The 26457-nt window shown below is 37.6% G+C and overlaps 1 long non-coding RNA gene across 1 annotated transcript; it reads right to left on the reverse strand.

Annotated features, from left to right (window-relative positions):
* Positions 1-21648: 21648 nt before the first annotated feature.
* On the reverse strand, positions 21649-26100 carry LOC135290652 (uncharacterized). The gene is made up of 3 exons (XR_010353419.1): positions 24078-26100; positions 23040-23107; positions 21649-22136 (listed from the first exon to the last, which is right to left on the reverse strand). It is a non-coding gene; the product is annotated as an uncharacterized LOC135290652 (long non-coding RNA).
* Positions 26101-26457: the final 357 nt, after the last annotated feature.

Below are 26457 nucleotides of genomic sequence, written 5' to 3' on the forward strand. Positions count from 1 at the left end.
AAAATTAACCTCCCTGTAACAGCACCTACCTAGTATATAAATTCTAGAAATATTGCTTAATTTCTAGAAAAATATTTCTATCTAAATTAATTTAAGAAGGTACACTGGGTTTATTTTCTTCCTTGAACTGGTTTCCGGAAATCTTCCATGAAAAGCCCACAATGTTTTTGAATAGCTGATTTGGAAATGATCAACACATAATAACTCTCACCAAAACTGTCCATGACTTTGCCATCATCACTGCTTAATATGAAAGTTGAGTAAATAGAGAGTAAAGAAGTCTCTGGCAGCTAGTGATTACTACTGAGCAAGAAAAATAAGTTAAAGGCCCCTTACATGGTAGCCCCATGGCATTAACCAGACAAGAAGCATTGTTCATAGAAGAAAGTGATTCCATATGTATCAAAGAAAACTCTATTTATCAAAGATTTTTCCATTTATTGCCATAATTTTAAAGATTAAGATGAATTCAGATAGACATACGTAGCCTTTAAGCCTTCCTTAATGCCTCTTGATTGAACTATAGATAAAAGAATTTGCAATTTGCAAATGCTTTATGGAGAAACTTGATTGTTCTTTATAAGTAAGGTACTTTATAAAGTAAGAGAATAATTGAATTGTATTTGAAGATCATAACTATATTTGAATTTAAAAATTGAATTTCAAATATGTTAGCTGAAAATGAACTGCATCTTCAATAATTTTAGAATTTCTAATTGGTCTAAGATCCAAGCAAGATGAGATACCCCAGTTAGACACACATCCTCATTTAGTGTTCTAACACTAAATCTTTACAATCTTTTCACAACATGAGAAACCTTTTGTTTTTATGCCAACTCTACTGATACCTTGTGCCTTGATAAAGCCATAACCACTTTCAACAACCAATCTCATACTGTAGAATACCCTGAAGTGTTAAGAAATCCAGCAAGGAACTTTCTGACAGTAAATGACTGCTTTCCAAAGAAACTATGAAATTAATGGCTACATTTACAGTTGGTGCTATTTAGAACCTGTATTACTGAGCCAGGTTTTGATATAATCCAATAAATATGTTGGCAGAAATAATTGGGTTCAATTATCAAACAACTTCTGTGTCTCCTTAAAACTCTAATAAAGCTGTTGAAAAACTGTTTATATATGTTGAAATTGTTTATATATGTTTCAGGTGAATATAATTTGATATGTATGTTAATGCTTTTGTTAATACTTTCTTTTGTTATTACTTTTTATTTACTGTGAAGGCCTCTTCACAACTGTGTAAAAGGACTTAGTGAACTCAATTCTGAAATGTTGGATAAGTGTTAAACATGTTCAATGGAATCCCAAAGTCACTGGCCACATGAGTTGGCTGTACAGCAATACTGCCAGATTTTTGGAGGCCTTCTTCATGGGTCTAAAAGGCCTGGTGCCGATCTCTGAACTTTTCACTGCTTCAGCTGAATCCCTATGCATCTATGGGGCATGATGGAATTCATGCAAGCATCCTCAAAGATGTAGCTGGTGTCATCACAAAACCTCTCAATAATTTTTGAACAGTCCTGGGAATCTGGAGAAGTCCCAGCTGACTGGCAGCTGGAGAATGTTGTCCCGGTTTTCAAGAAGGGCAAGAAGGAGGGCCCCAGAAACAACAAGCCAGTCAGTCTCACTTCAGTGCACGGTAAAGTTTTTCTTTAGATTTCTTTAGTTTTTCTTTGGATTCTTCTTTGGAGAAGATTTTTCTTTGAAATATTGAAAATGCTAAAAGACAACACAGTCATCAGTCACAGCCAGCACAAGAGGACTAGAAGAAATACTGAGCAAGTTCACAAATTATGATACAAAACTGGGAGGAGCTGGTGACTCCCTCCAGGGCAGGGAGAGGTCCTGTAGAGAGACCTCCACAAATCAGGGCTCTGGGCACTCACTGATCATATGACGTTCAACAGGGGAAAATGCTGGAATCTGCGTCTTGGATGGGGCAACCCTGAATGTATGGACAGACTGGGAAATGAGAAACTGGAAAGCAGTGCCATGGAAAGGGACCTGGGTTCCTGGGAAAGCAGTGCCCTGGCAGCCAGGAGGGCCAGCCCTGTCCTGGGGTGTATCAGGCCCAGCATCGCCAGCCAGGCAAGGGAGGGGATTGTCCTGCTCTGCTCTGAGCTGGGGCAGCCTCACCTCGAGTGCTGGGGGCTGGTTTGGGTGCCACAATGTAAGAAAGACATTAAACTGTTAGAGAGCATCCAATGGAGGACAACAAAGATCGTGAAGAGTCTTGAGGAGAAGCCTCACTTGGTCTGTTCAGCCTGGTGAAAAATAGATTGAGAGGAAGTCTCATTGTGGTTACATATTCAAGAGGGGAAGGGGAGGGGCAGGCACTGATCTCTCTGTGGTGACCAGTGACAGGACCCAAGGGAGTCGTCTGAAGGAGGTTTAGGCTGGATGTCAGAAAAAAAGCTCTTCACTCAGAGGATATTTGGGCACAGAACAACTTCCCAGGGAAGTGGTCACCACAACAGGCTGACTGAGTTAAATGTTTCGTCAGTGCTCTCAGGCACATGGTGTGACTCTTGAGGATGGTGCTATGCAGGTAAGAAGTTGTTGCTTGTTGTCAATGATTCTTCTGAGTCCCTTCTGACTCAGCTGATTCTCTGACTCTTTTTAGAGTTAGACAGCCCAAATGTTAATGGCTGTGATTCTCCTTCTGGTACATGGAAAGTATAAATAAAACTCTGTCTGGAGGACTGTGACATGAAAAGGTATAAGGGCTAAACAAATCTAGGCATCCCATCTGCTCATCTATTGACTGTTAGTAGCCACCTGCAATGGGAAGTTGAAATACTGTGCCAGTCTGTGCTGTGTTGTTACCTGCCTAATTTCATGCCAACGGCAAACTCAGGGATTTTTACAGGGACAAAATAATGCAACTGCTGCAGCAACCACATGCTTTCCATCATACAGTGGAAAAAAATAAGGTCAGGGTGGGCTTGAAGGGTTGTAAAGCTTTAGTCTGCCTGAATTATTTTATGCTTGTGAAAGTTAAGCAGATGAGAAACACATTAAATAAGATGACAGAATTTAGATTATACCTCCTCCCCTCCTCGTGCCCCTTCCAAGTCCTTAGCTCAGTGGATGAATTCCTCCCCCATTCCTTTTTTCCTTTTTTTTTTTTTTCAATTTGTTAAGATGCTGAAATCTGCTTTGTGTGATTTATGAAGGAACTTGAAGCGATTAGTTTCACAGTGCATGAAAATTCCTCAGGTTCAGAGGGATGTCCAATCTGTTACACCACAAGCCGTTGACTGGATGAGAACATGAGCAGCTCGGAGCCATAAGGAGATTGTGTTGAGTTATTAAACACTTGTGGTAAAGCTGCTTATTGTTAATTCCCCAATGTCCTGCTGAAGTGATCGGATAAGATCAGATCGGATTAGATCAAAGAGCCTGGGAACCAGCCTTTCGAGCAGATTCATTTAATCAATAAAGAGGGTCTCCAAAGAGAGAGAGAGGCAGTACCAGGATCACAAGAGATTAGAGCAGGGAAAATGAGAAAAAACAGATTATTTTCCTCTGATTTTAAAAATGTGATTCTGTAAGCCAAAGCATGCTTTTATACGCATATGTGTGTGTGTGCAAAAAACAGCCAAAAAGGATATAAGTGCTTCCTTAAAACTTCATTACCAAGCAGACAGTTTTAAATGAAGTATTTTGCAATACAGTAATACTTAATAAGTCAAGAGACTGTAAAAGTATTATTAAAGCAATCAGTACCATGAAATACCTACTGTGAAAAAAAGAACCATTAACAGCATTTCAGCAGAAGCAATTTTTGTTTTAATGATTTCTTAAGAATAGGGGATTCTGGGTAGGTTAATGTGCACAATTTCTGATCTTGCTTTCATTTAAAAGAAAAAAATGGGAGCAAAACTCAATAACACCTCCAACAACAACCCCCACCCACCAGTATCACATCAAGATCAGAATGTATTAAATTAATAACACTGGCAGATGTTGTGGAATGTGCATTGTTATAATACATGTAATTACAGTACAACTGCTGCTGTTAATGCTTGTACAGTGAATAGACTTGTGTATAATTACTTGCAAAACCTTGCTAAATCTGTACTAAAAGCTAGAAGCTGTTAGTAAATGTTTAGAAAGTTAACCCACGGAAAAAGGAAAAAAAAAAGAGGAAAATTTGAAGAACAAGAAATCTTTCATTCTAATGAGGCAATGGTATAACTCCTTTCCATTTCTAGAGTAGTAGAATTTGGCCCAAAATAATTTGGTGAGAGGGACACACTTCTTTCAAAGATTATTAGCCCTAATTGCTTAATAAAAAATTACATCTACTTTTTTTACAGATTGTAATTTATATTCAGAGTCAGATAAGGATATATATCTACAAATCCCTTGTATAAAATGTAATTTTCTATCTAGATAGGCTGATGACTTTAGGCCCTGCACACCTTTAGCAATTGTTAATTACTATGGGATGGTTTAACACTATTTTCCAAATCAGCATGCATGCATAAAATGACTGCAATCTAATTTGACATATTATTAGTGATGATTATTGTCAGAGATAAATTAGATTGAACAGAAAATAACCTTCATCCTTAGCATGTTTTAGCTCTCAGAATTAATGTGATTTGGTGAACACATATAAATAAAAGTCTGATGAGTCCCTGCTGACTGCAGGGCCTGCTGGTACTGAAGTGTATCAATTTCATGCAGATGATGAATTCCTTAAGCATTCAATGATAATCATGCTTGATTTGACAAGACTTTCTCATGCTATTTTAGGGCCTTAATTTTCTGTGAAGTTCTGTCAAGTGCTCATCAAGCACCCACTTATCTCCCTATCTTAACCTGGCAGCCAATCCAAAGGCTGCCTACCAGTGCCGCTACCAGTCCCAGTCCATTAATATTCCTGCCATGTGACTGTCCACGGAGAGAAGCCAATCAATGGCTGATTAACATTCAGGTCACATGATGCCCAAGGAGAGTAAATGAGTTACACAGTAAGACATCAAACAAATTTTCATCTTGAAAGAGTGATTGCTTTTTCTGCTGCTGTGATGTTTGTCAAATTCGCTCTAGCCTTGTCCAATTAAGCTCCATGAGCTGAATGACTAATGAAGAAAAGGGAACGCTGTGCCAGCATGACAGCTATGAGATGTACCACTGAATAAGAGCTGCTGAAGAAATTTTTTAAAATTAAAAAAAAAGCCAAAATGATTGAAAAACCAAGCCTGGATAACTGGTGTAATTGCTTTCAAATTTCAGATGCTGTTTAGAAGTCTCTAGTGAAAAATATAAATTGCATTATGCTGTATAGGACATTTGTTTTCTGTCTAACTTTACAATGGAAAATGAGCTTCCATTTCCTAATAATAAAATTATTTTTGAGATTTTGAACAAATATACATTAACTGGATTATTGCCAGCAAATGTGCTAATGAACTTTCACAGTCTGCTAGAGACATACTGATTACAGAAGATCCCACTTTTAAGCATCAGGCAGTATGAGGAAAAAAAATCCTTACTTTATGAAACTGAAAGGAAAAAAAGGAAAAAGGAAGATATTTAGCAGATGAGGTGGAAGAGGGAAGCAAGTGCTCTGCATTTTAGAAGGAAGTAGGTTTTCTGGACATTGACTGAAATATTGTGAGATTCTTAAATAACGTGGCACAATTCTTTGTACATCATTTGAGGAGCTGATCCAGTATGGAGTTTTTGGTTTTATTTTATTTTATTTTATTTGTCACTGCTACATGTTTGTTGTTAAATTAAATCTTCTCAAAGAAACAAAAATAAATGTTTGAATAGAATTATAATCCTGTTTAGCAGAAAGCTTTTAAAGTGAATATCTGAAACTATATTCTGGGACATCACTGAAAGTCTATTTAGTCAGAAAGTCAGAAATTGCATTTTAGTGCTGATACTCTACTAAATTCTGGTGATGTGTTTGGAGTAGAGACCCTATGACTAATAAAGCTTTCATCCATTCACTCAAAGAAGTTACAGTCACCTAATGGATTACTGAAGATATGAAAGAGTGTTAGATCCTACTTATTAGGTTCTAGCATGAAATTAGCTATATTCCCAAGGCATTCTGAAGCAATATTTTCAAGTTGGCTTAATAAGGGTGTTAGAACATGCCAATTAACTCGCAGCTGAAATAAACAGTAGTTGGAGGCATAAGACAGTATTTATATCTGCAAAGCTAATAACATTTTAAATGGAACTTCTTGGTACGGTGGCTCAAAGTGCTGGAAGGAGGCAAGATGTGGAGCATACTGTATTCAAAAGACTGTAAGTCAATTCTCAGCACCGCCAGTCAAGGATGGAGACTGCAAATAGAGCAGCAATGAATTTCTGAGAGTCAGTGAGAAGGAGAACAAGGAGGCAGGGGACTAGCAGTTCACTGTTGGTAGGAAGGGGGTGTCAAGTGGATGCTGCTGAAGCAGCCTGTGGTGAGTGATTTGACCAAGTGCCTGCCTTTAAGGCATCACCACAAAGGCATATGATGGAAGAGACTGTGTAAAGGGATCAGGGTAGAAAAGAGAGAAATACATGGAAATAGCAGTATGGCACACTGCTTTTGTGAGGCACTGTTTCTAGCAAAGTAGCTCTGTAAACTTCAGAGATCACTACTGCCTCGACATGAAATATTAGCTGTTAGATTACTGTTTTACTTGTTCCTGTTGCAGCCATACCACGGAGAATTCATAGGCTCTGAACTGCTGAAATGCTGCTGAAATGCTAACAAAGCAAAAAATAGTGAATATTGTTATAAACAACACCACTTGCTGAAACATTTAAATCAACAGCGGAGAAGGTGTCTAACTTTCTGTCAGTCACATTAGGTGGTTATGAATAAAAGAGTATTCTACTTTCTGCATAACTTTGCATAATTAATAGTTTTTCATGCAAACTATTGTTTGCCTTAATTGTTGTTTCAACAGCTGTTTTCATTAAATTGTAAAGCTCTTTGTGTCTAATCCTTTGAGCTGCACTATTGATAACAAGAACGCACTGGAGCTAGCTTTAGAGGAAGAGAGTCCCTGCCAAGCTGGAAAGCAGTCATGAAGTTACTTGAGAAATAAGGCCCTACAGTGGGACTGGTTGTGTAGCTAATCCATTAGTCTTTTCAAAAGGACTTTGCTCTACGCCCTTATGGCTAAATTGACCCAACAACCTATCAATGCTTTTATTTGCTGAGTGGTTGTCCATGAAAGGTCTCCGTGCTGGATCCAAGCTGTAATCAAAGCCTCCATCAGTACCAGGGCCCTGATGACACAAATGGCCAAACTTTCAACGAGGCTGGCTGGTTTCCAGCCACGCCATTTTAAAGATACAAAGAGGCTGTGTTGTGCTGTGGAATTCATTTTCTTGTTTACTTCCTACAGAAACAAGAGCATAATCAGCACTCAGTGCATCGGATCAGACCGCTGAGTTGTTGACAGAAGCTTGGAGAGGCTTGCCAGCTTTCCACATGAAACACTGGCTTTCTTCTAATACACCCCCCACCGTCTGTGGCCCTGCCAATTGTAGCACATCAGAGCAACCATTGAGATAATGACCGTGAAGTCTCATGATACACTTTGATGAAGTGTAACATTTTTTAAAGGATTTTTGTCTGTGCCAAAATGATAGAGACAGCTGACTAAAAATCACCCCATCAAAATCAAGGCTGATGAACAGCAGGCAAAGACATGTGCTTCCACAGAGAAAAGGGAGGAGAATTTACAGCCAAAGACTCTCAATCACTATGTGCACCACAGATTCCTTTATTTTGCTTTTAAATGATCCTTTGTTTCAAATGAATGTATGTAACTTTGCCAAGAAAGCAATTTCTCCAAATATTTTTTTAATTCTGCATCAAAAAATGATTCAGCATTTAGCATTTATGATGTTGAATAAATACCTTTCCTATACAAGCTAACTTTGTTTCTTAACATTAATTTTTTGCAACCTTGCAAAGTAATATTTTGAAATAGCTGGGACATAAAACCTTCTCAGCTACTTAAAAATTGTCTAGTGGCAACTCATTGAACCAACTTAGATTATGGTAAAACAACTGGAGATGTGTTTTCCAAGCAAACCACAGGGAAAAGAAACATCAAGACGGTCACTTAGGCTTTTACCGTGCTTGCTTCAGCAGTCCAATATTTTTTGTAACAGGAAATTCATTACCAGCAATGGATTCATTGAAACACACCAATGCTAAGTAGCCTGGTTTAGGAGTTGAGAGAAAGTCTGCAGAATTTCTTGAACTGGTCATTTACTATGGATCCAGACCACCCCACTGTGCTGATGAAAGTGCATTTAGGAGGTCTTTGGGCTGAATCAATTTGAGTTGGAATTTTCCCAGTGTATCACAGTTACATAAACACCTGTGCAAAATATCTTTGAGCTGAATTAATAGCAGAGGGGTGCTGGTGGGGGAGGGGAAGAAAGGAGAGAAATGGAATGGGAAAGAGAAAGTTGTTTTCAGTAGTTTTCAACATTTCTTCCTTGTAAAAAGTGGGTCTGGTGTTTTAAACTGTCTTTAGTGTAACCAATGCAAGAGCTCATGTATGCCTATTTTTTTGTCTCCTCAGCACTGTAAGCCTAGGACAATGTTTTTAAAGTCTCTCTTTCTCTCTCTTCTATACTCAAATTATATTTTTTTCCAAGCTCAAATACACACAGCATGCTGGAGATATACACTGGCAAAGAGGGATGCAGTAGTCTTCCGGAATAGATCAAAAGTATTGGCAAGAGAACAAAAGTACAAACTTCACTTTGAACCCAGGTACACAGCATGCTGCAACCAACAGTGTTATAAGTGTGCAGAATTCAGCACTTTCCACAAGATAGATGTAGAATACATGTAGGTTTTTTTGCTTCATTTTACATCCCATGTCTGGCTTTGAAGAAAGAGAAAAAATTTGGAAGAGAAAAAAAGTGGAGACGAGATCTATTTTGAAGTGGGAATTTGTTTCAGCATCTACTTTCTGAGTAGATGAGTAGATGAGACACTTTCTGAGCGTCTACTTTCTGAGAAATGCTTAGTTAAAGAGGGAGGCAGTGCAAAACACTTCAGTGCAAAAGGATGCTGCTTCCCATTATGACTCAGCCTTTGTAGTAAAGTAAAAACTATTGGCACCCTGTTTTCTTGGGAGATAGCTCTTTGCTCTGCCGTCTTGATATAAAATAAGATAGCCAGTATGTGGTTGCTTTCTGTATCTTGGGAAAAATGGATCAAACTTGAGTAGATTTCATGTGGTTTGTATATAACAAAAACAGGTAGAAGTCTCACTTTGTTAACCTTCCTCCCAACAAATACAAAGCAAATTTGCCAAGTAGTGGCAGAAACTCGATTGATGCATTTGCAGGATTGAACTTCTCTTCCTTTAAGTTTCAAGAAACCTGTTTTTCATACCTCTACTTTATTTACAAGCAGGGCCTAGGCTGTGCCTCACAGCAGGGATATGCATTGTCCTTCCACGAACACACAGAATCATAGAATAGTTTGGGTTGGAAAGAACCTTTAAATATCACCAAATCTGACCCTCCTGCAATGAGCAGGGACATCTAAAACTTGGTCAGGTTGCTCAGAGCCCTGTCCAGCCCAGCTCTGAATGTTTCCAGGGATGGCATATCCACTACCTCTCCAAGAAACCTGTGCCAGTTTCACCACTGTCATTATAAAAATCTTCTTCCTTATATCTAGTCTGAATTTACCCTCTTCTAGTGTAAATGCATTACCCCTAGTCCTATCAAACAGGCCCTGCTAAAAATTCTGTTCCCACCTTTCTTTTAAGCTCCTTTAGAGGCAGCACTGCAGCTGGAGTGTCACCAGGGCAGATCAGAGGGGCAGAATCCCCTCCCTCACCCTGCTGGCCACGCTGCTTTGGATACAGCCCAGGACACAATCGGCTTTGCAGGCTGCAAGTGCACATTGCTGGGTCATGTCCAGCCTCTCACCCACCAGTACGACCAAGTCTTTGGCAGGACTGCTCTTCATACCTTTCTCCCACAGCCTTTATTGATAGCAGGGGGTTGCCCCAACCGCAGTGCAGGATTTTGCACTTGCTATTGTTCAAGGGTCCACTTCTTGAGCTATTTTGAGTCTCCCTCTGTAACAGTATCCTGTCCTTCATGAGCTTGATGTCAGTTATAAATTGGTAAGGGTACCCTCAATCCCATTCTTTATATCACTGATCAAGATATTAACAGATATTAAGATATTCCCACTGCAGACCCCTCTGGAACACCACTTGACGCTGATCTTTGAGTGGATCAATGGGATATTGAGCCATTAAACTCTACTCTCTGGATGTGACAATCCAACCAATTAACATCCAGCAAACAGATCAAATGCATCTATTTCCAATTTAGAGAGAAGGATGTTGTAGGGGACCATATCAAAGGTCATGCATCAGTGAATGCTGGGAAGACTGCCTGAAACCCTTTCCAGTTATTGAGTGTTTTAGCATGAATAACTGTTTAAGAAGTCCATATAGTCATGTTTGTTGATGACTTGGTGAATGTTCTATACACCCAGTGCAGGCATCCAAGCACAATCCGTAGTCATAAATGAGCAGAGTGCAAAGGTAAACCCACCCTCTAGATTTCTCAGAGGCAAAAGTCATGTGCAAGCTTTCACCAGCACATCCCAAATGCCTTGCCATCTGCTAATAGCAACAGGTCTTTTGACATTAGTATCACACTTGAAACACTGCATCTGTGGTGTGATGGCCAAATTTTCAATAATGTGGTTTAGTGATGCTAGCAGTAGAAGCACTTTACTATCCTATATAAAAAGCTATAGAGGAAGCAAAGAAGTGAATCCATCTCTAGAGAAAATGCTGGGGTTGCACAGGGTATGTGGGGGGGTGTGTGTATGTGAACACAAGTGAAACAAGAACTATTCATACAGTTTGAGAGTGTTATTTCCCATCTCTTTCCTGTTTTTTGAAAGAATATCCTGAGAGTATAAATTTTGGAAAGCAGTTCAAACAATGAGGTTATTCAAGCTGGCCTTATTTTTGCTGGCTGGTGAATGCCAGCACACATGAAATAGGTAAACTTCCAGCAGCCTGGATGGGAATCAAAATAATTAGAACACTTAAGAGATTTGTACCTTAGAGGCAAAGGTTGTTATCCTCCCACGTCCATTTTCATTCACATATCACAAAACTGTGTAGGAAAGGGAGGACTGAGTTAGGCAGTTTTGCATCTCTGAGTGGGCATCTGTCAGTGATAACCAATTTTGATGGAACTTTGCTGCAGGGAATATTCAACAGTAATATATTCCTAGCTGTACCAGTGAATTTATTCATTATGAATGCCAGAATGAGAAAGCTGAATGAAGTCAAGGGAAATGAAGGAAAGGTTGTGGGGAGAAGATAATGAAAGGAAGAGGCGGAGGGTGGGGGGGAAAAACAGTTAGCAGTGTAGGCACATATGTTTCAAAGCTTCTCAGATTTCCTGAAACTGAGCCTAACTGAAATGAGTAATAGTTAGAATTCAAACACAGTATCATGACAATCCAGGCAATTTTGGAAACCACTTCCCCACAGATTCTTTAAGGACTACTTGATATTGAGGATTATGGTTGAAGAAACTAACATCTACTGTATTCACCCAAAGCCATGTATATGACTTCTTATTTCCTCCTGTCTTTTAATAATGAAGATTTTACTCTTTCTTTTTTCTTTTTTTTTGTTTCATTTAATTATGTTTTGACTTGTGGAATCAGAGTAGATCAAATTAAAAAAAAAAACCAAACCAAAAACTGAATGCATTTGCTTGTTTTTTAATAAAGTTTTCTTTGTATGAATAAATTCACAAATTAGAAGAAATTAAAATTCTTGAAAGAAAAATAATTGAGCAAGTAATCTTAAGTGCTTCCTACAGAAAAGACAGGCATCTTAACATAAGAACTAAAATTAGTTGTGAAACCTATTGTATTCTGTGCCTATGAGCATAGGCCTAAGCCATGAAAATCTTAACATGTAATGAAACAGAAATATTCATATGAAAATTGCTAATTTTTTACATTTATTTTTATTTATATTTTTTATTAATTAATCAATTTTATGCGTGGCAGAAATAAGTAGTTGCAAGGAATTAAATGTTAACATCAAGTCAAGCAACAAATTCATTTTTATTGCATGAAAATAAACATTATTTTTAAAAATCAGGAAAATCTATGCTGCCATTTTCAAAGAGAGGAACAAAATGTGTTCTTCTACCTTTCCAATCCCAGTGCATGAAATTTCATGCAGTGGGATTGGAAAGGTAGAAGGGATTGGAAAGGTAGAAGAACACATTTTGCCAAAGAAATTACTGGGCTATTAAAAATATAGTTTTGTAGAAAACAGTATGGTTTCAGGGATAAGTTCATTGCATTTACCTTGTAATGCACTCAAAACCTATGATGCAAAATACAGTCACCATAGAGTACTGAAGAAAAGTTTAATGGTTTTTTTCTGCCTTAGAGGCAGAACCTGGTAGATTAAAGTTGTAGTAGCTTGACCTTTTCTCATGCGCTAGCTTCTCATAAATTTAAAGCTAAGTAATGGACGATATTATGTCTTTAATATTAAAAACAGAAAACAAACAAAAAAACCCAACAACCCAACATATGGAGGTCTGCAATATCAAATTCTTTTATTCATGGATGATATAGTGATATTTGAAAAAGAATAAGGATGAAACATTTAGTCATCCTTTGCATGAATTTCATTTACATATAAAAATTTAGATCATGTCACTAAAGTCACAACTAGCCAATCCTTTCTGCATCATCTAAAAGTAGAAAATTTGCTCGAGATACATGTTCATACCTCTTTCTCCAGACTATCAGCATCTATAATCATTCTAAAGAGTCATCACGGGACTTACTAGAGACCAGCAGAATCACAGATCTTGTGTTTTGTGACACTGGGAGTGATGTATCTTTTAATTTGTTCACTCAGTCTTACCTCACTAATGATAATTTTAATATTTTTCATAGTTAAAATGGAAGTGTTAGCAAAGGCAAAGTCACTTTCACTAAAGGAGAACCAAAAACTTCATCTCCCTGATTGAAAGAAGTTTTACTGGTGGGAAGTGGAACTATCAGCTGCATCAGACTCCAAGACATTTATAACAAATCATCCAATTGCATACATAGGAATAGTGGCTCTTGGCTGAATGCAATGAACAGGTTGTTGTGATCCAAAGAGAGATTACATTTCATATACACTAAAAACTCCCTTGAGGTAGAGCGAGAAAGATTATTTGCTCTTGTACTCATTGCACTGAAAGTTTTTTAGCTGCTAGGAAAGAAATGTATTTTTCCTTCTTCTATATTTTTTAAAAAAATATTTTTCTCTGAAGGACTGTTGGCCTCTGGCAAATTCTGAGTTTTAAAATACAGTGCTAGTAAATTAAATTCTGAGCCCACTGAAGGCAGCTGAGTTTTGCCATTGAAATCTGCAGAGGCAGGATTTTGCCTACTGTTTGGAAAACATTGCTTGCAGCAATCAGATAGCAACCGTTGCTGACATCTAACAGAGAAAACACTAACTACTCAACTGTCACTAGCACTCAACTGTTGCTTCTTCTGCCTGTGCAGACACCCGGATTTTGTGACCAAAACCAGACAAGTGCTCAGATATAATCTGTGCTCCAATTAGCAGAAATCATATGGCCAAGCCCTTTCTCAGCTTTCAATTAAGAGCCATTACATCCTTATATTTTCTCCTTCAGTGAGATGCATTTAACTGTTCAAGGACAGAATCTGTTCAGCACGGAGGAGTAGGGCTTAACTCAGGACAGACTTCAAATATCAATTGGCATGGTGAAAAGCATGAACATTCTTGTGCAAAGTTATATAGACATGGTCCTGACTTTGGGACACATAGCTAGATAGATAATCTCTGATGGGATAGCTCAAACACTTACAAGAAATCTATCTTAGTGAGATTCCTTTATTGCCATTAAAGGAAAAGCACAAAATCCAGATAATTGCATTTTCCTTTATAGTACCAGAACTGGAAAATACAAGAAGTTGTTCATCAGAGATTCAGACTCAAAAAGGTGTGAAAACTGAGGCCTGTTTATGGTGGTTTTTTACCTTCTTGCCTTGTACTTTGTCTGCTCTTCTTAGGCAAAACATCTACTCTCTGTTTCTATTGCACTATGTCCTCTAGGGGCTTATTCCCTTTTTTTTTTTTAGAGCATGTTCTGTGTATTGAAAGCGTTCTGTGTATTGAAAGCATTCTGTGAAAGAACGATGATTGAAAAAGTTTAGAGAGAGGTCTTTTAAACTTAGTGAATATAGGGATCCTTATCCATAACCCTTAGATTAACAATGGTGCTGTTCTTTATATCATTTGTCCTTGAGGTATCCTATGTAAACTTTGGTTGCTGTGAGAGCTAATGATGCACAGAAACACCACTGCAAAGACAGAGGTAGGTCTCTGTTTTAGAGAGTACTATGTGTTGTGTGAAGTGATTATTTAAAGATTCTATGAACCCTGAGGCAAAATAATTAAAACTTGGTTTTCCTTCAAGAAACTTTTTAAAATTTCAGTGGTTACATCTGCATTTGGGATCTTCACTAAGAAACTGGATATGGAAAATATTCCAAACTTTAAATCAATATTCAAACTTGATTTATGAAAATATGTTTTTCTTCACACCACTGGGATGGACCCTAATTCTATTGTGAAGCATTCATTTTTCTTAGGTTTTTTCCCCATTTATTTTCTAATTAAAAACCTTACAGAATTAAGAAAAGTTATATTGGTCCATATGTGCAAATATGTATCTGTGTGAGTATGGGGACAGGTAAATCACTCTGACAATGGGCATGGCTTTAAAATAAAGAGACTTTTGAAGTAATCAAACTCTGGAAGTCCTGAATCTTCAGCTCATAGTTAGTTTGTCAGTGGAAAGGTAATTCTTTAATATGGGCTGCCCTGTCTACGTGAACTGTGCAAGAGACATCTGCATCTGGGAAACTACTCACCTCTTGGTTAGATTTTCACGGGATTTAATGTATCTAGCAGAGCTAGACTGATCTTTTCAGCTGTGGATTAACTTCACAGCTGGCCAGTATGCTAAAATTTAGTAAAGGCACCTGTCCTGCTGCCATTCAGTTAACGGCAAAACTGTGACATTTTCTCACAGGAAATGGATAATAATTTTACTCTTTATATTGTGATTATTCTGATGGTACTCTGCTCAGAGAAAAATCCACTATTTATTTACTCTAGAATTAATTTCCCAGTGTTTCATAACCTTTCATTAAACCCCATGCATTTCTCTCATCTTTTGCCTTGTTCTAATCACGTATAAATTGGTACAGTGCAGTGTTTATCTTGCTAACTGCTACTCACTCAACAGAAATTAAGTGATTGCTTTCTTTGTGACCTGCAAGCTTCTCCAGGCATAATTTTGCTTTCTGCCAACCACCCAAATTCATTTGTTAATATAGCATCTTTTGCAGAATAACTATTGATTTAGAAATTCCCAATTAGAAAATGTGTATCCCCACTTTATCTTGAGTGTGAATATAGAGTGACTAATGTACTGAAATCATAGCATCTGGTCATATAATTTATTAACCTATAATGGCACTATTCATCTAGATCAGGAGAGAGGTAGAGGATATTTCTGTTGACTCAGACCTTCAGCCACTGGCAAAGAGTATTCCATATATTATCCTCTGTCCCAGCATCACATTTAGCAATGTTGCTCAGTATCTTGTGTCTGGAAATCTATTTTTTTTTTTTTTTGCCAGAGGCTCAACGAATCCTATTCTTTCCTTGCATATGTCTACCACTATGATCTACTACTGATAGATCACAGTATATGAAAAAAATCTTGGGGGCATATATCAATAGTCAATGAATACATGTTAGGCAGGGTGGAACAATAGCAAATTGCTTGACTCATCTAAAAGGTCATTAATTTGCATCTCCATTAAAAAGTGTTGGCCCACGATACCAACTGTGTAAATGACTGAGGATAGGGTAAAAAAATGAAAGAACTAAGAGAACTATACCTGTTATTCTCTCAGTTGCAGGTATTTTACATATTGGCACAAGAGCATTCCTTTTGTTGATGTTCATTATTCTGTGTCTGCAAAGAATCTTATATTCTCTGGAATTGATCATTTCAATTTCCCATCATCTGGTCTTTGTGCACATTAGATATTATTTTGCTCATATAGCTTGAGGCTAGTTTCAAAATGAGGAATGGCTATTAACAAAATGCAAGACTCCAATAGCTGCTTTCCTTGAAGTTTTATTCTGAAGGGAAAGAGAATTATGCTAATGTGAACAGCTTTACCTCTAGCATCAACTGTGGCTTGGGAGATGAGCTATGAAAGGCCATTTCTTTTGCACCTAATTTTCTGGGAGTGATGTTTAACTAGGAAAAGGAACTTAATTGGAATCTACTCTTTCACATCTCCTTTGCAAGGACAACAGAGGCAATCTGACCAAAGGACGTTAGTCTTTCTTGGTTTTGAGTTTGGTTTTGGTTTTAGTTTGGTGGGTTTTTTTTTTTTTTTTTTTTTTGTTGTTTTTTTTTTTTTTTTTGTTGTTGTTTTTTTTTTTTTGTTTTGTTTTGTTTTGTTTTGTTTTGTTTTGTTTTTTTTGTTTATATCTTTAATTCAGCAGTGATTTACCATTACAGATATTGAGGGGGGACAAACATACTAGATGGACGGGACTACTTCTCTGGAAGCATGTTAGTGAGGTGTACTGTCTGAGAAAGTTTTAGAGAAGCACAGGTGAGGGTACACTGGTAATATTCATGGAGCTAAGCAAATGGACATGCTCTTTGTGGTGGCTCCAGAATCCAAGCAGAGTACTGTGAGATAACTGCCTACATTTTTCTGGCTATATTGATTGTGAACAATAACTTAGAAGGGAAAGCCTGGCCACTGGCAACACTCCATCTTTCTCCCATGAGATAGGACTGAAAACTGACTGCATGAAGCTTTTCTCTAAACAACACAAAATGCAGAGATTTGAGGCACTTAAAATTAATCTGGTAACACCAGCATATGACACAACACTTTAGTTGCCATAAATCCCCTATTTTGGTAGACCTTTTTCATCTTTCTCCTTTTTAAATGTTAGTTTGCCATTATAACAAATCGTATTCAAGTAGGTTGATATGAAGTATTTCATTACTTTTTGCTGTACAACACAATTTTGTTATTTCATAAAATACCTTTGGCTGTTATTTCAAATAATAAATTTAGGAAGGGGAACACTCACTTCAGGTTTTCCTCCTGTATTAACGTACAAGCTTCGTATTTAGGAAATCCAGTCTGAGTTTGTATGTTTCAACAGAACTGTGTTATCATATTTAAGCCAGTTATTTGTTTAATAGTTACTAACTTGGTGAAATTTTTATCAGCCCAGCAAACAAAGTTCAAACAAAGGGAACTGCTCCATCTAGAGTTCCGTCTTGCACATAAGCTGATTAAATATTTTAATCAGTGATTTTACTGGCTGCCATGTACCATTAGCTTTCTCTTGCTTTAATTTTTCAATAATTTATAAATATTACATCTACTAACAACCTTTAAAAAACAGTGGTTTATGTGATTTGATGATCTCAAACTATTTATAAGTAGTTATAAAGTAGGTATAAGTAAGATATATAAGTATCTAAGGGAAAGATATCTAAACAAAAGAGGACTTATTTTGCAGTAGTTTACCACATGAAAATGTGTTTTTCAGAGGTGAAGTGCTCAGATTCTATTTTAAAACATGAAGATGATATTCCTGTTATTATTTTTCCTGTGATGATTATTCCAGTAATTTTATCAAAGCTAGTCTAAATTCAGTGCAAATTCGTTCAAATACTTATTTCACAAGTAAATTCCAGAGTTCCTCAGCATACAAAGGTATTACCAAAAACTATGCTGAAATATACATATATAACTTGCTTTTAATTTATTCAAAGTTCTTTTTGTTTTTATATTCAAATGCCATCCCTGTATTGTCTTTCTCCTGATTTGCTTTATTCTGCTCAGCATGTCTGAATATGCTGAAAATCTTTCTCACTAATTTATTTAATTTTTTCCAAATTGAGACAACAAACAATTCTAGATTTCTGCTCTCACTTACCTCTCCTCTACACGTTTTTCTCTTCTCTTTCCTTTTCTTCCAGAACATTTTTCAAATTAGATAGTCAAAACTGAATGCATTCACTAAAACAAGAAAATTGGTAATTGCATTTGAATTAGTCAAATCTTGAGCAATGCTGCATCAAGGCAAAAATACCTTGTCGAAGGTATTTTTGTACAAATCAAAAAAGCTGGTGGGTAAAAAGATCTTGCTAGAGAGAAATCACATAAAAATGCACCAGTGTTTAGTACATGTTGAGAAGTGAGGGGTGGGAAAATGCGAGGTTTATGCCAGCCAAGCCATGACAGCCACCTTTCTGCCTGCTGTCAGCCCATGCAAACAAGATGTGGTCTAAGCTGATTTAGCCCAGTCAAGCTGAACTGAATTACTCTGCAGCTGCAAAGAGCTATGTGTGTGTGAGCAGTAACCACAGAGCAGCTACAAATGAGAGCTTGTTTGCATTTGTCAATCACAGTGCTCAGTACAGCAAAGGGAACTTCTTTGCTGAGTCAGCTCGCCTGTTGTGTGCGCTGCTCTGCTCTCTCCACACCGTTGCTGCTGTCCCTGGTTTAGAGCTCATTCTATCATAATGCTACACAGCAGTTCCCCAAATCCTGCCTCTCCTATCTGACCACCTTACTTTCTTTGGTCTTATCACAGCGTGACTGGGGTTAAAGACAGAGCTTAGAGTACATTCTGGAGGTGGGAAATAGTCTTAGTAGGGTTCAGAAATAAAGCTGAAAAAGACTATGTGAACTCTTGTCAGTGGAAGAAGTAGATAGATGAACCATAAATACACCTACTGGAATAAATCTCCTAAATTTTAGGTCCTGGATGTTCAAGCAGAGAAATATCAAAGTATCTGTTAATTTTTCTAAATGCCCAAGGCCTGATGCAAGCCACAGTGATTATTCTAGAACACCGGACACAATGTTATTCATAGCAAAGGCATCTCATCTTGGATTTGTAGACTCTTGAAAAGATATACATGAGATAGACAATTAAAAATGTCATGGCACTTCTTACACTATTTAAACATGTTCTTAATTGGACTCAATGAATTGGGTATGGATGTCTGTGCTGGCTTTAACACCAGCAGGAAATCAAACTCCAAATAAGCCATTCCTCTTCCCCTGCCCCTTTTGGTACGGGAAGGACAAAAAAGCAGAGACTATGGACTGATATAAAAATTACTGTAAGCAATGGAATAAGACACACACAATTACAGCAGCAACATTAATAGAAAAAAAGTGTGTGTGTGTACATGTATATGTATATGTATGTGTATGTGCATGTGTATGTGTATATGTATATGTACATATATATATATATATATATATATATATATATATACATACATTTGAAACATAAGGTGTTTTATCCTCAAAAGGCATTCACCACTGGGAACAAAACCAAGATGACTGTGTGGTTTCCCCAGACAGAGGTACTATGGTGACCACACAGCGCTAAACTCTGCTTCTTCTGTGTAATCAGGATAATGCCTTATCCATACCCACTGAATAAATATGGCCCTTGAAGCGTTCAAGGCTGGGTTGAACAAGTGTCTGAGAAACCTGATCTAGTGAAACGTGTTCCTGCCCACAGCAAGCCTGTTGGAGCTAAACAATCTTTAAGGTGCCTTCTAACCAAAACAATTCCATGATTATATGATTCTATGAATTATACCTCAGGCAAGAAATTAGCTGACCAATCTTTACAATCTTTCCAAAATCAAAACTGAAAATGCCTTAAGCTTTCCTTCTCTCTCTCTCAGGGTCACTGGATAGTAAAACTGCATGAAGACAAATCAAGATAGAATGGCAAAGATTTAAGCAAAGACTGAAATATGCTGGTTGGTCTTCAATGTTTCCATGGAATATTTATCTGGAAATGATAGCCTGTCTATTTTATATGCTGTATTAATTTTATTTCAGTACACATTTTTTTAATGCAAGAGTAGGTATGTGGGAATTCCAGAGAAATTAAGAGAAAAAGAAAATCACTCCACTCCTGTTTACATCTATTTAAAAAAATTCAGATGGCATGTTCATGTTTTTCTTGGAATTATTCTATTAAGGATATGTCTTAACATTTTCATGAAGGAACACGTACAAATCAGTAACCAGGAGAAAGTAGGAAAAATTTATGACACTTTAACAAAACTGATAGCACAGGGCAAGTTATGCTTAGATGCCCAGGCAAATAGCAGCAGCCTGAATTTATTTTTTTCTTCCTTTATATTTAGATTACTCTACACTAGATCAAAGTACTGTCTGAAAAAATGCCAGCCTGTGGTCTTTTACAGGTAATGTCATTGATGTTTCAAAGAACTTTTGCAATAAAACACAAAAATTATCTGCAGTTGAGCCTACTTGCATTATATTTGCCTTATGAAGTAGTGCCACAAGTGAAGGAAAGCACACATACACTGGTCACAATATATTGCCAAAACTGTTCTGAGGAAGCCAGCTGGCAGACTGAGTTTCTTTAAAGAACAAAACAGAAAGGTTTGTTTAAGAAAGAATCACATAGGGACAAGAAGAATCTCTGTTAAATTGCTTGCAGTTGTAAAATATGCCTGATTTCCTGGCTCAGAGAAGGTCCAGGTGAGACTTGACTGAATTGTCTCTCAGGGAGAGTACTGCTTCTCCTGAAAATGGGTTGTAAGACTTCTGAGAATGTATTCAGATAGATTAGAAACTTCTTCACCAGTTTAAATGTCTAGTTTATAAAGAATACTTAAGGCTCACTTCAACCATCCCATCATTCCACAAAACATCTGCTTCAACTTGACACTGAGACAGATACAGGGCACATTTTAAAGTGATACTTTTCAGTAATTTAGTTCTAAATAAAGTCATTATTATGGGTAGTGAACCCAGGAGGGAAGTTCATTGTAATATGATCCTCCTCTATTAGTTGAACTATTTTTTTTTCAAATGTTCATTTAATCTTTGTTACTTATTTTGACATTATCATTGGGTAGGGAGTGGAACCCTCTCCCTGCCCAGGAACAAATAAGTCTTTCAAATATATTCTACAGTCACTAGCACATTCTCTAGTAATAGCCAATAAATATACATAAAAGTAAGTGGCAATGAGCCTGAGGAAATACAGACATGGGCTGTATTCAATCTCTGGGTCACACCACACCACCCTTGTGGTTCATGGTAGAGAAAGAATTATTGATGATTGCTACTGATTGGGCTACTAAACCTACAAATTAATCTCACTTTAAAATGTGCTTGGTATTCTGTAGGTAGGCAGGCTTAAGAAAACAATTCATAAACTCAGTGAAGGAAATGTATAATAGGTGAATGCATCCACAGTGGGCAGCAGCAGTGCAATTATCAGTTGAGGTGGAGTGCTCATCTGCTGAAAGGTGGGAGGGGTGTTCAGAGGAGTCTGTACAGGCTGGATCGATGGGCCAGGACCAGCAGTATGAGGTTCAACAAGGTGAAGTTCTGGGTCCTGCCCTGGGGTCACAACAGCCCCATGCTGGACCACAGGCTGAGGGCAGCATGGCTGGGAGGCTTCCTGGAGGAAGAGGACCCGGGTGTGCTGGTTTACAGCAGCTGAACATGAGCCAACAAGTGCCCAGGTGCCCAAGAAAGCCAAGGGCATCCTGGCTCATGTCAGAAGCAGTTATGGCCAAAAAGACCAGGGCAGTGATTGTGGCTCTGTACACAGCAATGGTGAGGCAACACCGTCAATTCCTGTATTCACTTCTGGGCTCCTCAGTTCAAGGAAGACATTGTGGTGCTGGAGTGTGTCAACAGAGTTGTTTGAGAGTCTGGAGCACAAGTCACATGAGGAATGGACAGAGGTGGTGGTGTTCAGTTTGAAGAAAAGAAGACTGGGAGGAAACCTTCTGTCTCTTTCCAAGCTCCTGAAAGGAGGGTGTGGCATGATGGGGATCAGCCTCTTCTCCCAGGCAACCCGTGACAGGACAAGAGGAAATGGCCTCATTCTGTGCTAGGGAGCTTTAGATTAGGGACGACATCAGGAAAATTTTCTTCACTGAAAAAGAAGGATTAAGGATTAGGAAAAGTTTAAGGATTGCAATGGGCTTCCCCACTAAGTGGTGGAGTCACTGTCCCTGAAAGTGTTCAAGAAATGATCACAGTTTGGTCAGTTTGGTTGACATGGTAGTGTTTGGTCAAGGGTTGGATTCAATGATCTTGAAGGTCTTTTCCAACCTTAATTGTTCCATGAGTCTATAATAATATTCCCCCTACATTCTACAAAGAGGATGAAAATATTTACCGCATGTGCGACCAGATACTGTTTTTAAAAAAGTGAATGGCAATAAAGAAAAAAAGTTTTCAGCAAAATGTGTGTGGATTTGACTCAGATGATACCAATATTGTATGAGCATTCATGCCAGAGGCAGAAGTTTAGAGGTGGGGAACTGTCACTGGGGATGTGCTCACGGGTGCTGTCGGGAGTACCCTAAGCACTTTGTGGGTGGCAGTAACCTATTGCCATATTAGCTCTGGTGAGCTACCACACACCTGTGGTTTTGTCCACATGGATCACAGCCTCGTCCCAGGGCTGCAGGTCATGTATGCATGGCATTGCCAACTCGTTGTTAACATATTGTCAGTTCATCATCTTCATCACTAGTGCTGTAATACACCAGGGTTCTTTTAAACACCAGATTTATATATAATACTAGAAATGTGTGGTTTATTAGAACCCATAGCTTAAAAATATAACAGTTACTAGCCTTCTATATTTATGAATAAATGTTCCAAAAGCTAGTGTTAGAAGTTACAGGTCAAAAAATAATGAAATTTATCCACTTAGCTACCTATAAAGCTAAAAAATTTTAAGTAGAATTTATTTTGGGGTAGCCTAAGAGAAGGGTAAACAATATAAAATTAAGCAATACTCAATTCATTGCAATTCTGGATTCATTACCCTGCATAATGTTTGATGTCTTTCTTCTTTACATTCATGAATTTCTGGGATTTTCAAGGCAATTCAATCTGGTATGGATTGAACAGGAAATGAGTGTCAGTCTCACCCTCTGAGCAAGCATAACAAATAATCTACTACCAACATTTTGCACACCATGTAACATTTTTAGAATTTTTTCCATGGTGATATACAGTTGCATTTATTCATCCTAACTTAGAGCACCTGTTGCATATACCAAGTTTTACATTTATGTGTTCACAGTGCACACTGCCAGTCTTTGAACAGCCTCTCTACTGTAAAAGAAGACTGATGAAAATGCCTGCAAGCAATTAGCAAGACTCTCTATTTATAGTGTCAGCAACATCAATTTTCTCATTGCTAGTAGAAAAACTGAGTTTGATGTAAACTGAACAGGAACTGTGACTGCTCAGCCTTGAACTAAATGGACCTTAAGAGTATTATTATTATAACCTTGGCATATGCATCAAAGTCCCTGTGCAAGGCAACTGTGAACGCAGTACTAGATTTAAATAAATGTCATACTTCCCGATGTCAGTTAATCATTTTGCAGTTCCTTGCTGTTCTGCTTACTGTAATGTGTTTCAGCAACATCTAAAATTATAAATTCATGCCTCCCACCTTTTATTTGAAATATGTCAGACATATTGTAGACCTTCTTGAGTTTGAAACTCTGGTGCAATTATCTCACACAAACTAGTCTGAGTCATTTGTACTGTTCAGGAGAAACAAACACATGTATTGATGCAGTATGTTTGAAGAGTTTAAACTTGTCATCTTAAAGCAAATGATAGCAATTGGTTTCCAAGAAAGTAATGAAAAATTATTTTAGAAGACCTAAACAGCAAACCAGCTGCAAAAGATGTTTTTTGGACAAGTAGAGCAACGTAGAATTTGATTTCATAAAAATGACATACCAGTGATCCCAGGAGGCTAGACGACATAAATTTAAAAGTATCAAGCCTGTAAAATCTGTAATATCAGATTTTTTTAACATTTGTAAAATTGCACTGAGAATACCTGCATAATCAAATATCTCACTCTTGGTATCCAAATCAATAAGCTGAAAATTGAGGGTAAGCTTAAGTCTCTGTATTGGGATTGCATGGCTAAGCTTTGGTAATGATGGGACTGCAGGGGCGTCTTCTGTGAAGAGATGCCAGAAGCTTCCTCCAGGCCTTCCTCTGTCCGTGACAGCTCCACAGCTGGATTTTCCTCTGGCAAAGGCTGGGCCAAATCAGAAACAGTGATATTGCCTCTGTGGTAACATATTTAAGAAAAATAACAAAACCATCAACATTATTGTTCAGCTATAATTGTGGCCAGAGGAAAATGGGGTGAGAACATGTGAGAAGAACAACCCTGAAGACTCTGAGTGAAGAAGGAGCTGAGGACAAGAAAGATTGTGTAATACTTTTTATACCTTTCCTCCAACATCCTTTGGTTAATTAAAACAAAGGAGCAACTGTAGACTTTAATCCAAAGGGCAGCATCATCTCTGTGAATGTCCAAAGGCATAGCTTTTTACCTTGGAACTATTAGAAGACATGAAACTTAACCTCAGAGAATGATAGCCAAAAAAAGATCAGGAGGAAATAAAAATGAAAGAAACAGTATTAGCAGTCTACAGAGCATGAACATGACAGAAAAAAAATGAATCCCAACATCAGAAGTGGAAGAGAAGGCAGGGAGAAGGAATATCGATTAGAGCTATGATGTCCTTGATTATTTCCTTTACAGTTATTCCTTAAGTAACCCAGATTTTGGCCAACATATGAAACCATTTAAGGTAGAACTTGGAAATTAGACTTCAGTTCTCATACAAATCCCTTACTCACTGCACTGAGAATTTTGTCAGAATACAAGCATAATATAAACATGCTTCTTCTCACCAGCTGGAACTTTTAGCTCTTGGCCCACTTACTTGAATGACATAAGAGCAGAAAGAGTTAGACTTTCCTACTCACTTTGAAGAAAACATATACTTCTATGGAGCTCAGTGACCTAACAGTGTTTCTCTTTGAAAACTGGCAACCCTAAACCACAATCAGATGTAAACCACACTCATTGCATACAGAAACTCACCCCTCTGTTCTCAAACTTTTAAATTTTTTTTTTCAATTTTCTGCTCAATAGGGAACATTTCTTCCACTATAATGCAGGACAGAAACATGACTTACAAGGAGTTTCACACTTTGTCTGAAAGCTAAACAAAATCTATTGCTTTTTAAAACTTACTAATGTCTGGGACAGCTGCTATTACTCCTTGAAGCTAGAGGATGTATCCAGGTTATTTAAGTGTTCATTCTCAGCATTCAGATGGAAGTGGAAAACATTAATGTGATCTGTATGACAAAGGAGTGCCTCTGAAATATTCAAAACAATACTACATAATCAGTAGAGGAAAATTTGGAAAATATTTGGTTCAGAGTGTATGCATAAGACAAATGTGGTAATTTTAATATGGATGATAATTTTTAAAACACATTGCAGGAGAAATATGAAATATCCATATTTACCTCAACAGAAAATTTAGATAAAGAAATTCCTAGAGAAACTTTTATCAGAATGCTTTAAAGGAGTGCGTTGCTGTGGGTTGTCACAGATACTATGTCAGAATTCTATTTCAAGGTAAAACATAAGAACAAATAACTTATTTGGCTGAGAAATGTCTTGTTTTAACCCTCTGAATTTGTAATTTCCATTTTAATTTTGCAATGACCTATTTTTTAAATGTAAAATACCTAAACTCCAAGAAATCTACTAAAAAGACAGTATTTTCAAAAACTTGAAACAAGGCAAAGTTCTTTTTTCAATTTCAAGAGTAGAAGGGAACATTTTTTCTGAAGTAGGAAATTTTAGATGTCTTATTGTCATAAGAACCCCCAGTTTTTAAATCTAAAGTTGTTTACCAATCTTCCAAGCTCTCAGCAATGCTATTACCAATTAGAGAAATATGAGGGGTGTTTAATTGTTGCAGGTGTTTGTTTGCTATTTACTGTTATGATTTGCATATATATGGTTTAATGGATGACAATGACAGAGGTGGAAGGAACCTGGGAAGAACTACACCAAAAATTCTCTACCGAAGCTTACCACCAAACTTCACCTATGTGGAACACAATGTAAAACATGGGAGAAGACAAAAAAAGTGGAAGCTTTTAGCTATCTCACTGCTTTCAAAAATTACTCCCTAGAATTCAGCTCACAGATTATACATATTTCAGATGATACATATATATATGACGCATGTACCTTGGCTTTTAGGACACAAGTAAAGTACCTCTAATTTACCAGCTCGGTAAGGCAGTGTGAGGATAGCAGTCATGGGGGATGCAAACCCAAGTGTGCCAGCTCCCCAGACCAAGATTGGTGTCACAGACAAGCAGCTGGCTGCCAT

Source organism: Passer domesticus, chromosome Z, assembly GCF_036417665.1.
Source record: "Passer domesticus isolate bPasDom1 chromosome Z, bPasDom1.hap1, whole genome shotgun sequence".
Taxonomy (NCBI): domain Eukaryota; kingdom Metazoa; phylum Chordata; class Aves; order Passeriformes; family Passeridae; genus Passer; species Passer domesticus.